Source organism: Miniopterus schreibersii (genome assembly GCF_964146895.1).
Source record: "Miniopterus schreibersii genome assembly, chromosome: 11".
Taxonomy (NCBI): Eukaryota; Metazoa; Chordata; class Mammalia; order Chiroptera; family Miniopteridae; genus Miniopterus; species Miniopterus schreibersii.
The window spans coordinates 61,653,956-61,668,832 of record NC_138111.1 but is presented as its reverse complement, the minus strand read 5'-3'; the positions used below and the strand labels follow the sequence as shown (position 1 = coordinate 61,668,832).

At 45.0% G+C, this 14,877-nt stretch overlaps 1 protein-coding gene across 3 annotated transcripts in view; it reads left to right on the top strand.

Moving 5' to 3' along the window:
- Window positions 1–14,877, top strand: part of LINGO2 (leucine rich repeat and Ig domain containing 2) — a 1,050,740-nt gene that overhangs the window by 783,702 nt on the left and 252,161 nt on the right. The window contains exon 1 of one of the 3 annotated variants that reach the window (XM_081152399.1): window positions 2,482–2,562. The exons of the other annotated variants lie outside the window; for them this stretch is intronic. The gene's annotated coding sequence lies outside the window, so the exon portion shown is untranslated. Of the gene's footprint in view, window positions 1–2,481; window positions 2,563–14,877 lie in introns of those variants that run through there. 3 annotated transcript variants of the gene reach the window in all.

The window sequence follows — 14,877 nt, the reverse complement described above, 5'->3', positions numbered from 1 at the left end:
TATCAGTTATAGAAACAGAATATATATAAGTAAACTCATGAATTTAGAAAACAGTAACGGAAGATTATTCTGGGTCACTTGAACTTTTTAAGGATTTTTACAACTAGTTTTCTTATTTTCTAAAAATAAACTACATGGAACTTAGTCAATAAGTTATCGCCTAAGATAACCATTTGGATATAGACGACAGCTTCTAAAGTATTTGAAAACAATTGATTATCTAAAGTTTCACTTCCCAATTCCCTAAAGACTAACTTGTTCATAAGATCACTTCTCATGAGAGTACACAACTCAAATAGTCACAACATTCAAATTTGTTGGAAAAAGTATAGATCACCAAACTCATGGCAGAAATCCTTATTTGATGAGCTGAGTTAGTGAATGATGGTTTGTCCTGTTAAGTGGCAAGGCGGGTTATCCACATTTAGAAGAGCTCTGCCAGTCTGTCAATAAAAGGGACATCGTTACACAGATGCATTTGTGGGATAAAGCTCAACCTAGTTCCATGCTTCATAGCATTAGTATCAAGCAAATAATTATAACAAGAATGCTTCACGATGAACTTCCATATGGCTAAGCTCTTAAGTCTTATTCGCCGAGTCCAAAATAATTTCATCCTGGTGATGTTTATTTCAATATTTTGAACAAAATTGGATTCCATGTTAAAAACCGTACTTAGAGCCAGGCCCACGTGGCTCAGTGGCTGAGCATCAACCTAGGATCCAGGAGATCACGGTTCGATTCCTGGTCAGGGAGCATGCAGGCTCCATCCCCAGTAGGGGGCGCACAGGAGGCAGCCGATCAATGACTCTCATTGATGTTTCTCTCTCTCTCCATCTCTGAAAAAAATAAAAATATATTAAAAACAAACAAGCAAAAAATGTACTTAGAACAGGAATGGGGGGAAGGGAGACAATTAAATCTAGTTTAAAGGTAAATCATCATGTGATAATGCAGTTATTCACATTTATTGATCTCATCACAAAACACTCTCCTCTGTCAGATATATATTTTTATCGTTTAGAATAATTTATCTTTCTGATTTGTATAAGTTATTAATAGAGCAAAGAAGGTACAAGTATTTTTGACCCTAGTATTAAGAAACATAATTCCTCTTTTTTTCATAGTTTCTTGAAGTGAATCCTGTTGGCCAGGAGCACAGAGAGAGCAAATGCCACTGTCCTGTATGAAAACATAGGGTTTTGAAAGGCCCCCTGCACATAAAAGACATTGAAGTGAATTCGTATACTTTCCTGGTTAAATATATGTGAATTCATATATTTTCTTTTAAAATGAATAGAAAATTTATATACTACAGCTTTACAGTTTATATTAGTTTTAAGTTCATGTTTGTTCTTTGTTGTAAGAATGGCAGGTACATTTTTGATGCTGACGCCTGTTAGATTTTTTATAAAGTAAAAAGAGTGTCAAGATTTCCCAATTCTGTTTCTCAGAAGCTTATAACAAAGCCACAAAAATGTGCAGTGCTCTACAGCTTAAAAGCAATTTTTTCTCTTAAAGCACTTTTAAAGAAAAAGTTTGCCCACCTCAGGCTTACATTACTGTATGCTCGTACATAAAAGGAATTTTAAGACAGGCATAAACGGTGAGATTTTTCAGAGCACTGCTGATGATAGCGTGGCCCACGTCCCGGGACAGGCAGTCCCCAAGGCCGTTCATGAGAAACGCGAAAGTAGCACCTGTGTATGTAGCGTGTCCCTCGCTCTTTTCAGGGAGCAGGGGACATTCTCACCTGTGCAACTCATCTCCTCCTGAAGTCTTCCGAGAACAAACCTTGAGAGCTAGTGAGGTAGCTGATTCCATTATGAAAAGTCTCATGTGAGCCTTAAATACCTTTTGGCTGCATAGTTGTTTGCTCTCCAGACATTTGTTGAATGCCAACCGTAGGTAAGGCAAGTAGGTGGCCAGAAACCAATTAGCGCCCTTCCTGCCCTGCCCTCAAGTGGAGCACACTCACAAAGTAAAACAGGCATGTAAATAGCTTACCTCGGGCAAAATGAACTGAACATTTTCATGAGTTTCCACCAAAATTTTCCAGAAGCTAAGATGAAGGGCTGTTAAAATAGATGAAAGTATGAGAAGGTCCTGGAGGCCTAAGAGGCATTTCAGCTGCACAGCTTAAAAGTGGGGAGAATTTTTAGTGATGGGAAATAGGTGAGAAAGCATTGCAGGCCCAGGGCACAGTCTGGCGAAGTCCCCGAGAGGTAAAGATAAATGTTATATTTGGAGAATGGCACTTGACACTGGAGGGCGGGAGGAGGGCGGGAGGAGGTCGGGCGGACAGGGAAGGGCGGGACTGGGCAGTTTGCATGCCCGGCTGTGTCACAATATGAGAGTGATGTGATATGATTTATACTCTAAGAAGATGATTCCGGCAGAGGGTGGGGCGTGGGCAAGGCAGGTATTGGCAGGCAGAAAAGACGACCAGGGGCATTCAGCAAACATGCAGTGTAGAAACGTCGCCTGTTTCTCTGCTGGACCAGGGAGGGGACGGCTCCTGCCCATCGCGGATTCTGCACGTCTCTGCTAAACGCTGACTCAGTGAGTGTCTCTCGGGGATAATCAGCGAACTTCTGCATTTGCAACGTTTCCTTTTTTAGAAATGCTCTGGAAACTCTTCATACATGGGGTGAAAGTAATTTAACGTACGCGTTTCCCGGCACACACACGGGTATACAAACACACACAGACGCGCGCTAAACTCTCCCAATGTGTGCTTGAAATGAAACCTCAGATCCTGTTCCTGAAATTTATGCTTCAATTAAGATGGGGGCAGCTGCTACCCTTCTTTATTTCCCTTTTGAGACCTGTATCTCTCAGGCTCTACCCTTCCCTCCGTAGTTTTATCAGCACATCAATCACGGGGCCTGTCTCCTGGGAGCGCAGCAGGCATGGCCCGCGCAGCTTTATGGCTGGAAAACAAACCCACCCTCCTTGGCATACAGGGCTTGCTTCAACCTGGTTAAGTCACTCTGCCGAAAATATCACGTCCTTTCCATCACCGCACACATTTGGTCAAAATAACAGGGGACACTTTAAAGCTTGGGAAATAACTCGGGAACAAAGCCCGAGAAAGACACAAGACGAATGAAAGTGAACCTCAGCCCGGCCTCCTTTGGCACAATCCTCTAACGAGCCGGGCGCATTAACACCTCTGCGGGAGGAGGCATCTGACTCACAGCGTCCCTCTCTCTCCAGTTATTTCATTGAAAATTGCCCTTGTCATACGTTCCCCAGTAGTACACCAGACTCATCATTTTCTAGGATTGAATCACCTATTTTCAGAGAAGTTCTCTCACAGTCTGGGAAAAAATCCAACCGTCTCTTTCTAAACGAGCATACTTAGGGAAATGTTCTGTGACTCACCAACATGCAATATCCTTGAGACCAAATCTTTGTCTTTCTTATCTGAGACCTTAATTACAGAGCTGCGCACGTATTCAATAAATGTGTCTGACTGGGAAATTAAAATCAAAACTTGTGCCGCAGATCCAAATCATAACTCGTGTATTTTTAACAGTAGGAAATATCTCTGTCTTTTGTGAGGGGCCAATTTGGTGTTTAATTCATCGTGTTCATTGTTAGATCAAGGATATCTTATCTTCTTATAGGTTGCTGCCATTATTTAGTAACAGATATTTTTTTAATATGTTTTTTATTGATTTTAGAGAGGAAAAGGGAAGGAGAGAGAGAGAGAAACATCGATGAGAGTGAAAGGTCCTGGATCCATCGGCTGCCTCCTGCTGGGGATGGAGCCTGCACCCCAGGATGTGCCCTGACCAGGAATCAAACCAGCGACCTCTTGGTGCATGGGTCGGTCGATGCTCAACCACTGAGCCACACCGGCCGGGCAGTAACAGATACTTTTAAATCACATAGTGACATGTAATATTACCTAAGCACTAGGAGTATGGAGTATTTAATCTAAAATAAGGGAACAAAAGAACAGATATTCATGCATTAAATGTCTCATTGCCTTTATACATAAAGAATGGTTCTCTTTTACATGCTGTCACGAATTTTGAATTTTTGTTTTTATAGCTCTCAAATGCTTGAGAGAAGAAGTAAGGCCTGGTGGCTCTTTCCATGCTGTTGGGTGTGGACATCTCTGGGCAGGAGACATTGGAATGCTGGCACCCTGGCCAGCTGCCCTCTTCTCTTTTCAAGGGGCAGGTTCTGGCAAATTATAGTTAAAAATATACTATCTCATAAATAGACATTGACTTAAATGAGGCCTAGACTGAATCCCAGCTCTTATACTTAAAATTTATGTGATCTTGGGCAAGTTATTTATCACTTCAGAGGTTTTATTACCAATCAGCAACATGAAGATAGCGTCCCACGGCGCAGCTGTGAGGATCAAATGAGATCATAGATAAACAACATGCGGTGGAATGTCTGACATATTATAAATAAGTTATTGCTCTAATTATTATTATTTTTATTAATTATTATTATTTACAGTCTATGTATGTAGCCATTCTACCTCAAAGTCTATTTGTTTCAGCCAAATGTCAGAATATTTTACCCTTGGTCCCCAGAAATGAATGAGAGGTGAGGTGCTTAGCAAAACACCCGATACTTCATAAGCCCTTAGTGTTAGTTGCTGTGGTGGTATCATTATTCTTAGTATTGTTAATTATTATTATTATTAACTTATATATGCTTTTCTCTTCAAGTTTCAGAGGGGATCTTGTTCTAATGTACTTCTATCAAGAATTTCTTTCTTAGAATGATGGCAGGTCTATGAGTTAAACTTAGTGTTGTGATGCCCTGTTTAACAGTCTATTATTATCCATATTATAATTGTATTGCTGGATGCCTTGATATTGAGGTAAATAGTGTTTTCTTTATAACCAAAGATCGCTAGAATGTTTTTTCATACCAAATTATAGTTCTTAGAATCAATAAAACACATGGAAAGCCACTAAATGAAACATCAACCTCTATCTTACAGGAGCAAACAGATCACCCCGGTCCGCTGACTTACTCTCTAATCTGGAAATGCTGCTTTCATCTACACTCAGAGGGGCTGTCTTTAGAGTTCTGTGACATTAATCGGGCAACATGTATAATTACGCCATTAACCTTTTTGGGTTAAATGTATTTAATAAGAAAGACTGTCATTTATTTTGAAATGTAAATTTAGAATGAAAACTACATTCAACATGTAAAATAATACTCTACAGGGTAATGGTCATGATTAATCTTACAACACATGTTCTGAAGCCTCACCGGGAGAGAGTGGGGACATAGCAAAGACTCTTCCATGAATTTTGGGCCAGTGCTTTGTAGACTGTTGGTTTTGGGTGGCCCCAGCCTTCTCGGTAAAAGGCAGACTCGAGATGATCACCTGAGATGTGAAGGAAGACAGTGCAGACTGGGAAACTGCAGTGGAAGGTGGGAAATGAATCAGGCAGGGGTAAGTCAGAGGATCCGGGCCCTGGAGTTGGAGGGGACGGTGGGAATCCGCAGCAAGGCCGGCCTGGAAAGCGGCTCCTCTCCCCCGGCGCTCACTGCTGCCCCGGGGGGCAGGGGAGCGATGGAGGAGAGGACAGAGTGCAGGCAGGCCCTGTGCTCGGGAAGGTGAGACTCCGAGGGCGGGGGCGGCTGTGCAGTGAAGTGGAGAGTCAGGCAGAGTCACGCTGGGGGCTAATAGCTTCGTCAGATGCGTGTGAGAAGGTTTGAACTAAGTGGCAGGGAACCCCCGAGTGAGCAAAGGGAACGTTTCTTTAGAAGGGATTATTCATGCTGAGGGTAAGATTTAGCATGAAATTAAGATACTGCTGGAGACAAACAATCTTTCCAGAGTCTCTTCTGCAGAATGTGAAAGGAAGGATCACTCACACCTGGTTATATCATGTCTCTTTCTGGTGAATCCAACAGGACGGTAGCAACCGAGTAATAACGGTCATCATCCTAAACTGAATATTGGGACCAATACCAGTCCTTTGTATCTGTCACCCTGCCAGGCAGGTGCACATACACACACGTGCACAATGAGGAATCTGGGACTCAGAAAGGCCAGGGATTTCCCCAGGCTCACACAGCTAATACCGTCAGGACGAGTCTCTCTCCCCTTTATAAAACCTGCGAGTTTTCCAGTATATTATTACTCTGTTTTCCAGTTCTTAAAACTAACAGCCCAGTCTCTATGCCATTATACATGTGCAGTTTGCTCTATTTATGATAAAATTTTATAATAGTCTGTGATTTCCTTCTTGTTGCATGTGTGTGTCTTTTGCTTTTCCATGAACTTGAAAGTAGCTCAAGAGTGGAACCCATGGTGTTTGTTTTCATGGGGGACCCATCTAGTGTTTTGCTAGGTCCTGTTTGCTGAGTTACTGATATGTGAATAACTAACTGATTCCCCCTTTTTGAAAAAGAAAAGAAAGCTTTCGTACAAATTTCATATGTAATTCTTGGCGTAAATGTTGTATATGGATTTATATAGCTATAATTCATTGAATATTTGCGTAAGTGGGCAAATTTAAAATTATTTGAATGATACTTTGTTTTTCATCTGTATAGGATTTTCTTTCCTCTAACAGAGAGAACCAAGGTAATTTCATGTATTATTTTCCGACGCGTGTTCTGTGGAACACTGGTCTGGCGGCATATGTTCACGTGCAAAGGGTTTTACAGCCATATGCCTTTACTGGTGTGTTAATTTGTAAGGACTGACTCAGAAAGAAAGAGTTGAGGCTTGCCTGCCATACGGGCCACTGCTTTCCTTATAATTGCAGGATCGTCGGTAACCGGAGGAAAACGAGTGGTTTTGAACCCCCTTTCCCACAGGTTACAACTCGTGGAAACACAGGCCTTGGCCAGATACAGTCTCAGCCTCTCTCCCCGTCTCTCTTGTCCCTCTTCCCGTTCCAGCTCTTGCCGCCTCACACATACATAGGCCCCTTTTCTCTCCCCCCATGAACATGCGAACTTGTTTTCCTGTGGGCTTCCCCGCGTGTCAGTCCCAACAGGTCATTACCTCCAGTAGCGTGTTCCCCTTCTAGTTATGTTACAACCATAAGTGAGATTTTTGCTGTTTTTATCATTCATTCCAGTGAAACCTGGACACTCTTTCCCTTCCCTTAGCTTTTAACCGGAGAGACCTTGTGGTTCTCAGGCAGCCCCTTTTCCTGGGGGTGGCCTTTCGGAGGGGTGGCTTCCACACTCCGGGCCCTAGAATTCTATACACAGGCTCCATGTCACACCCACCGTGCAGCCGGGTTTCGAGGCCGACGCCTGTTCCACCAGCCTACAGGCACCGTTAGCACCACCCCCTGGAGCATTTCGCTGAGGGCCCCTTTTGCAGGGACACTGGGCCACATGGAACAGTCTGGGTTCCCGTCTTCTTTGACAATCTCTCATCTTAAATACTAACTTTACCCTCAGTGAGCTTATAATGCCAATGGCAAGCAGAGCAGATATATCAACAAAGGAAAAGGTCAGTACCGTAACTGTCAGGAGGGAGCGTGGGTAGAGGACAGGACCTCCAGGGATTGGGGGAAGGAAAAGCCGTGGGCTGGAGGCCTCAGGGAAGAGCTCCATGAAGAAGGCGGGGCCAGAGCTGGGCCTCGCAGAAAAGAGCAAGAATTCTCTTTCTTCTTAAAAAATGCTTTGCTCTAGTCGTTTTTAAATGTCTTTCTGTCTTCAGTTTTGTCTTCCTCTCATTCAAACCTACAGCTAAAAGCAGACTCCGCATGTCATCCCCATGCCTTGAGGGTAAAGCACTGATATGGAATGCGCCCTGGGGTCCTGGGAAGCTGTCCGTGATGAGGCCCCTTATCTCTCCACGCTCAGGCCTCCTGGGCGGGCTGCTTATTTGGCCCCATCGCTCTTGCACAAGGTGTGCCCTGCCCTGCCTTGTGTATCTGGCCAGCTCTGATCGGTGCTTCTTGACTCCTGGGACATGCTTCTCCGACATCGGCTTCTCTGGGTAGAACGTGAGTCCTTCAGGCGGGGACCGGCTCTCATTCATCTCCGTTTGGTCTCACTGAGCTGGCCCCTGCATCCCTTTTGCTCTCAGTTACACCAGGACGAAGACAGGTAATTCTTTGTCAGTCCTGATGACTGGAAACCAAACCGCACTTGCCTTTCCGCAGCTGAAATGCCATTATGGGATGGTTGAAAAGAACAGCGAGTTCTGGAATGTCGAGTAAAAACGTTGTGGGCTGGAAATATGATGCAAATTATCAAGACTGAAAATAAAAGTTCTGTCTCCGGCACTGGAAATATTGCAGATGGTATTGAGGTGTGACTCAAAAATGCAATTTTATAAAAAAATGATAGCAATTCAAAGTGGATTGGAAACTAATTCTGATAGAAAAGTTTTAAGGGCTTAAGTCCCTTTTCATGATTCCCATGGTGCTGGAATCCATCTGGGCTTTGCATCTCAGGGAATTTCCTCCAGCACATCCTACTTGGATTAAGCCATAATCAGCATCACATATCTGCCGTCTCTGTCTAGACCTCTCATGTAAAAAGTCTTAAAACTAGAGACTAAGCCCTCAGGATGTTAGCAATGCCTATGCACAAGTCTGTGCCCATCGTTCCGTGACTTCGTAAAGAGCACCTGAAGTCTTGGGTTTCAGGGTCCTTCCTCTTGGCACATAATCTCCCTCCTTGGGCCATGCAAGTGAAAAGCATAATAAATAGAATCACAGGTACTACAAAAAATTCTTACGTAATAACTGAGGTAGGAAGAAGATGCTGTCTCAGTTACCGGGAGTTAGACTGCAGATATTGGAAAAGTTATATGTGTGGGTTTCGTAGGTGGCTGCTAGCAAAGCGGGAACCCTGGAGGAGGCATCAGAACTTCCGAGCCCAGTACCCCAGCTTCTGGTCGTTCTCAAATCCTCACATTCTCCTCCCCTGTTCCTGAACGTCTCTGCGCATAGTTAATGCAAATTAGATGCTCAGAGCTGATCTGCTGCAAGGTATCACTATAATACCGTGTCTAAGCTAACTTATAATAATTTTTATTCACAATCAACGTGTGTTTCGTGGTGTGAACCCGCAGCACAGTGAAAATATGCTTCCCCAGCGGAGAAGACAGCGGTTTATCCATCTGATCTTTCATCAAATAGAATATTAATCAGGCCAGAGCCCTCTGAAATACGTGATTAGAAGAACTTCGGAAAAAAACTGTCCTGAAAGGGATGGTAAATTACAGTTTGATCTCATTTGTCCTAAAGTCTGTACATATTCGCCCGTGAGTGATAGCTGCTTCATCCTTGTGAGCTATGTCCCGTGACTAGCTCTAGTCAGTGTGATCCATTTACTAAGAAAGAATCTTCTCTTGGAAATAACTTGACTGTTTCAAATTGTAGTCTCGTAATAATCAGCAAGTAAGCGCATTAAGTACATTTCTAGCTGCCAGGTCCTGTGTTTCCCCCGGCGAGCCCGTGACCGGCCTCTGTACCCCGCGTGCTGTGAGAGGCGTAGTCAAGGGCAGGGTTTGTGTGGGACTCTGGGGCTGGGCACTGACGTTACCCCAGATGTGTGGGTTATAAAGATCAATAGCATATTCAGCTTGCCTTTTCCACAGGCACTTTGTTTCTCGTTTGGAAACAGTTACAGCCTCAAGCAAGTGTTTTCCACATAAAAAAAAACACAAAAATAAAAACAGTATCCGTGGTTTGAATATATACCAGGGAGGCACTTACAATTTAAGTCTAGAAACAAATTGGTCACAAATCAGAATCAAGGAATGCCAGGTGTACTGAAGCAAATGTAAAGATCTGCCATATCTGCTTTAACAGAGTATTAGTCAATTAGTAACAAAGTATATTACTTATGACGTCACTCCCCCGTATTAGCTGCTTTCCACATCTCTATTTTTTTTTCCCCCACCAAACTATAAACTCCTTAAGGTTGGGCACTGTTCTTTCCGGTCGTAACAGTCATCACTCCTGAAACAGTGCCTGGCAAAGGGGAGATGCTGATAATTGAATGAAGTTTTTAAAATGCCTGGCACCTATCAGTCCCTTAATATGTTTTTATAAATAAGTGAATTAGTGAACTGATGAAAGAATGAATGTGTGTATGACATCTTCTTCCAGTGTGAAATGTTTTAACAGTCAATTGAGGCTTTTAATGGTTAAAAGAATAGAATATGCACTTTGTATTTGCTTTAGAAATCAAGTAGGCTGAAACTCCTATTTAAATGTTGCATTTGAAACATTGGAAGTAAAATTTCTTGCCAATATTTCCAAATTGCACACTCTATTAATTTTTTTTTAAAATAGAATTATCTTCCTACTGGCAAAGAGAGACATTCGCAGTATACTTCGGGTGTTTGTAAATGTCACCCTGTTCTGCCAATGGATCGCATTCACCTTACCTTTTTTCCAACAGTTTGCACCGTGCTTGAAAAGAAATTAAAGCAGCTGCTTTTCACACTCTGCAGGGCAGATCAGATATTTTTGCATTGAGTGAAATTTTTAAGAAGGACTATTGCCACAATTAAAATAAACATATTGTTTCTGTTACTGTTATTAATGGGAGGAAAGGAAATACCTGCTATGGTTGTTACATAGGAAAACATCACTATTCTAATCTGAGTCAGTTGGAGGTCCGACTATCTCAGAGGAGATTCAGCACTGGCCAAGTGGCTTGTAGGGAAACATGCATTTTGCAGCTTTCTGCTAGGAAGGTCAGTACAGAAAGCGGGGCACTGGCCTCCTCATCACTGGCCTTGTGCAGGGAGAACCGCCCATTCTTTCATCTTTTGTGAGATGGGCAAGAGCACACGTCTCTTTACTGCTGGGCGCATAAGGGCCTGCCCCCAAGTCATCACCAGCTGTTCAGGTCACCTTGGCACCTAACAGCTTCAGGTGTTTTACCTCCACTCTACCCCCACAAGGGAGAACAGCAAAGGGGTGTTGTCTTTCTTTTTGCTTTTTTTAAAAACTACTTTATTGAGATACTATTGACACGCAAGACGCTGTGCGTACTTAATGTATACAGCTCCATGAGTGTGAGGGTAAGCACACGCTGGGAAAGCCATCGCCACCATCAGGCCGGGGCCAAAAGGGGCGTTGTCTTCATTGGCGCTAAACCTGAAGTCGCTAGACATAAAGGGAATCACATAAAAATGATCTTCCGGTGACCTAGTAATGTCACCAGTAGTTGTAAGTGTTTATTTTTAAGAACTTAATTTTGCAGCCTTCTAACATTGCTGGGTTCCTTTGCATGTGTGTGTTCTCACATTACCTTAAGTTTGTTTATGTTTGTCACAGCCGTGAAGGCACCAAATTGTGTTTCTGAATGCATGCCGTGCCTTTGTGAGGCCGAGAGCTCCTGTGGGCACTGCTGCACCCGATTTACACCCTAGTCCACTGCCCAGTGGCGTGCAAAGCAGGCAGTAGCCCCCCAACAAACGTTCGCTGAGTTAATGGATGAGGGCTTTCTGGGCACTGTTTTTGCATCACCAGATGCCCATCCTTTGACTTTCATCCAAACCTCCAAATAACTTTGAAATTCAGGGTATTGCTCCATTTGACATTCCCTCAAAAATCACCCAGAAAGCACATCGATTAATACCTACCGTGTCTTAACATCGACTGTGCTTCTCGGGCCTGTTGTGATCTAGATGCAGAGATAAGACAGAGCCACACAAAGAACTGAATTACAAAATCAAGGAGTGAAATGATCGAGAGTGAAATGAACCCGCGCAGGATATGAATGCGGTGTGCTCTGCCGCGTGCCCCAGCGGGGCCCGTTCCGGGTGCCTACCTGGAAAGGCCTGAGCTGCTCTGGGGCGCGTCCGGAGCACCGAGGGGCTCCCTGAGAGACTGCGGCCCGAACGGGGGGATCACAGGCTGACCTGGCCTGACAGCTGGTCCCGGGCATCAGAGGGAGGGGGGGGCTGATGGGCTGGTGGGATTTGTCTCTAGTATAGGGACCTGTCCCTAGCACTTCCTTTCGCCGCTGACCCATAGGAGGGCTTAGGGAGAAGGAGAGGCCTGTGACATGGAACCGAAAGTTACTCTGCGGGATATTAGTCTTCAGGGGACAGTGCTCTCATATCTGTAAGGTACTGGCACACGGCTTGTGTCCTTCAATAGGGGACAGCAAACGAGCCGGAGGCATTGTCCCCCCTTTGCCTGGGGAATGCTGCTCAGTTTGGGGACCCGGGGCCGCGGTTACTCCCTGGGTGATATGACACCCACACAGGGTGTAGCAGGAGTCCCACAGGTATCACGCGAAGGCATCAGTACCCCGTGGAGGGGGCAGCACCCCACGGAACTGTCAGCGTTGGGGCAAAGAGGGAGGCGGGGGCAGAAGAGTGGACGAGTGGCTGGGCATCTCTTCGAGTCCATGTCGACTCGTTGGTGATGCCCGAGAATACCTGGAGCAGGACCCAGCAGAGGGAATTAGCAAGTGACAGGTTCGGTCCATAATAAATATTTAGGGGAAGGGGAGGTACCTGAGCCACGGAGCCATCGGGGATGGTTCACGAGGTGGGAAGAACTGGATCCAGATCAGTAAGGACAGACGAAGGTGTGGGAGCGATGGCACTAAGAGACGAAGCGGAGCACAGGCAGTGAAGTATTGTCTGTGTGGGAGACCACGAGCGGGGCCTGTGCTCAGCACCGCGGCTGCCTGGAGCTCCGTGGGCACTAAGGGGGATGGGAGCAACTGGGTTAGGAATGGATACCAGCGCCCCAAAAGAGAGGCCGGTAGCTTCATCGCCTCGAATATCCCAAAACAGCAGGCTTTTGATATGAAGATTACAGAATTTCTCAGAGAGCAGCGTTCCCTTAACCCACAGCCAGGCAGTAAGCACTTTACATATTGTGTCTTTAATGTTCAGAAGCTCTGTTGTTATTATGTTTATCTTTTATAAATCAAAGCTGGGGCTCCCAGAGCTTAAGTACCTGGCCCATTGCGACACAGTAACGGCCGAGTCGGGATCCGAGACCACATTTGTGAGGTTTTACACACCTCTACAGTGTTGCTACTTTCCTGCTTTTGCTCCCTTCAGCTCCATAATCCCAACGAGGGCCGGTTGACCTTGAATTTCCCCCACCCTGTTCTACTCTCTTGCATCACAGAATGGTGATTCCATATTACATAAAGATAGAAGAAAACACTAAGGGTAGATCTCTCACTTTTTGAAATCAGTTCCTTTAATGATACGCACTTTACCCGATTTTTATTTTGAAGACACTGGCCTTGAATTTGCAGTGTTTTCCTATTTCAGTGCCTGGCCGTGACCCTCCCGACATCAGATATAACTGAGGGGTTTGCCTCCGTATGCTAACCTTGCGGGAGATAATGTGCCCGGGGCTTTAACAAAGGCACATTCTTGTTCCCTCACTGACCTAGAGGCAGAGTTTGAGTTAAAGGAGGTGAGAAGGGAGAGAGGAAAGGGTTTCATAAAGGAGCACGCGGCAGGCAAAAGGAGCGCTGAAGACAGATGAGACTGAAATTAAGGAAGGCGCCAGGCGGGCGGAGCAGTGAGGCCTCACCTGGCAACTTAGCAGTCGGCCCTCAGTGTAGACAGGTCCAGCAGCTGGGCTGGAAATGGACGCGCCTCAGGGCCGAGGAATGAAGATACCCACACTGGCAAGAAATCAATAGAGGCTTTCTCCAGCGCCGAGCGAGGAGGAACTTCTGTCTGCTCCAGATACCCGTGAGGACCTCACTTCATCAGTTTCAGGGACCATGTTCAAGGTGCTCTGAACACTAGAGAGTCGGCAAGGGCTACGCCGCTGCTCTGATGACCCACCCTCAGGCAAGATATCAGCAGGCACTGGGACGTCTTGCTCCTGAAGCTGGGAGAAAGTAGCACCTCAGCGTGTTGGGCCCCTTGCCGGGGAGCAGGCGACCCTGCTGCCACTTCCGTCTGCTTTATGCAAACGTACTGGCTTTGCAAGAACAGCCTACAAAGAAGTGGCATGCTAATAAAAATGTGTGCAGATTTGTCTTGGAGGGCTGAAATAATTGGTAGATAAATCCAATTTTAAGAGGTAAATGAAAGAAAATCTTCAATTTACACAGCTCAGATAGCATTATGCAGGATGTGGTTTTCCGCTCATTTAAAATGGGTGGGATTTTCCAAGTTATTTATGAACTCGGTGGAGAAATTAGAATGTGCTATCAAATGTATCTTGATGTCAGTCTAACCCCAACATTATTCGTGCATTTTCAAATTTCCAGAAGAAAAAATGATCCTCATTAATGGACCTCGGTTACTCTTTTAAATGTACCCTCAGAATTGGACCTTGAGATAACGAAATCGAGTTTTATATAAGGTACATGGTGGAACAGAAGAGCGTGGCTGAAAATAAATTAGTCTCTAGGAAGTATTATTTTGATACTTATGGTGGGAGGTAATTTTGTGTGCTTTGGGTACTGAATTCACATAGTAACATGCATTCTAACGATATGCTCGTATATCCCATTACCTGCAGTAAATATTCATTGTAACTCCATTTTAGCTCCTGGGTATGTTCGGTTCTCTCCGCTTCTCTACTCCTGGGCCGATGCAGCGGCCTCAGAGCTCCAGGCTCGCCCCTGCTCCGTCTGTTTGCCGCCAGGCGGAGCTTTGTACCTGGAGGAAAGTGGAGCTTCTCTTTGTCCCATTGCTCTCTAGGTAGGGGGATAAGAGCCGTGCCTGGTGCACTTGCAAGGAACTTAGCTCTAACCTGGCGTCTGGCTTAGGGGTCTGAACATGGTCCTGTTAGCACAGGGCTGCTTTCAGGTTTACTCTCTAAATGGGGATTCCAGGAGCCACTGGTTTAGGTGAGGTTCTGCTAAGGGAGTAAGTCCCAGTGTTGGTGTTTGTATCCCCCCCTTCACCTAATAGAGTCTTGGTAACCAAAATACTAAGGGACAATTGTCCCA